This window comes from Lynx canadensis, chromosome E2, assembly GCF_007474595.2.
Source record: "Lynx canadensis isolate LIC74 chromosome E2, mLynCan4.pri.v2, whole genome shotgun sequence".
NCBI lineage: Eukaryota > Metazoa > Chordata > Mammalia > Carnivora > Felidae > Lynx > Lynx canadensis.
This window is the reverse complement of record NC_044317.1, coordinates 60,035,673-60,037,053: the sequence shown is the minus strand read 5'-3', so window position 1 is coordinate 60,037,053 and position 1,381 is coordinate 60,035,673. Positions and strand designations below refer to the sequence as shown.

General features: G+C 41.6%; 1 long non-coding RNA gene across 1 annotated transcript; it reads left to right on the top strand.

The window, feature by feature from the left end:
• Positions 1–353: 353 nt before the first annotated feature.
• Positions 354–1,019, top strand: LOC115502322. Its single transcript, XR_004342942.1, has 3 exons — positions 354–444; positions 537–663; positions 978–1,019. It is a non-coding gene; the product is annotated as an uncharacterized LOC115502322 (long non-coding RNA).
• The last annotated feature ends 362 nt before the right edge of the window (positions 1,020–1,381 follow it).

The following is a 1,381-nucleotide window of genomic DNA, read 5'->3' as shown; positions in this document are numbered from 1 at the left end:
AACGCGTGTGTAGTCTATCATATTGTCTATTATAGAGCCAATAGGCCGTCTCTATTGTCTGCTGTAGTTCTAGAATAAAGTGGTTTCCTCTGACTACCTCGGTGTGTGGGGGAGTTTCTGAGGTGGCAGAACCCACAAGTGTTAGCACCCCTAACACTATCGGCACAGTTGCAATGAGCGAGTTTTAGAATGGGGGACATCGTAGATAATTTGGCAGTAACTTCAAATTAGAATAACCAAGCTTTATATATATATATTACATATGTTTTATTTTTTATATTATATACATTTTATTTTTTATATCTCACATATATATTTCATTTGTTATATACATAGATTGGAATGTGAACGTTTTAAGGACCTTGTTAGGCCTAAAAACACCGTGAGGTGGTGGCAGCTGTTCTAAAGGCCCCCGGAAGATGTGTCCTTATTCCTTGACCACGTGTAAGTGTTCCCTTTGACACACGATTTGGCAAATGTGGAATTTTTTTTTTTTTTTTTTGATGAGATGAGCTTTTTTTTCTCTCTTTATGCAGGTGAAGCAGAGAGAGGTGTCCTTCTACAAGTTGTAGGAAGAGGAGGGGGAGATTACTGCCATATAAGGAAGTTCTATTTGATGACCCGAGACAAAGATGCTCCACGGATGCCTTGCTGCCTTTGAAGGTAAGTGCAGAAGTGATCTTCGGTCAAGGAGCAGGAAAGGAGGCAGGTCTTGGGGGGAAGGTAGAGGATGAGCATTCAACCCCAAAACCTGTGTCTGGGCCTGTGCCCCCAGAGGGAGGGAGGGATGTGTAGATTTGCCCTTATGTGAACAGACTGTTCTGACCTTTGGAATCATTAAGACCAGTTTAATGGTGGTCTTATACCACCAAAAATCTGCAGTAACGGTTTTCAGCAGCTTCTGGATAGAGAAGTAATACAATTTATACTTGTTTTGGTTGATGGAATAATGAAATGCATGTTTTTGTTTTCTTTAGGTTTGCTTATTTATTTTGAGGGAGAGCAGGAGTTGCGGGGGAGGGGGCAGAGAGAAAAAATCCCAAGAAGACTCTGTGCTGTCAGCCCAGGGTTGACTGTGGGGGCTTGAACTCACAAACCCTGAGACCGTGTGACCTGAGCTGAAATCAAGAGCCTGAGCCACCTACGTGGGCCCCATGAGATGCATTTTGCAAAACATTCCAATCTTAAGAATTCAGTGACATTGATAGGCTGTCCCTCAGGATCCATCTATGTAAGTTGACTGTGAGTGGAGGTGGGGTGGATAGAAAAGACCCAAGAAGAAAACAAGGACGGAACCTTGATGAGGGGTTATACATCATATGTAATTATATATTTAAATAAACTTACATAATTGAGTTTTAAGTACAGAATCTTGCTTAGA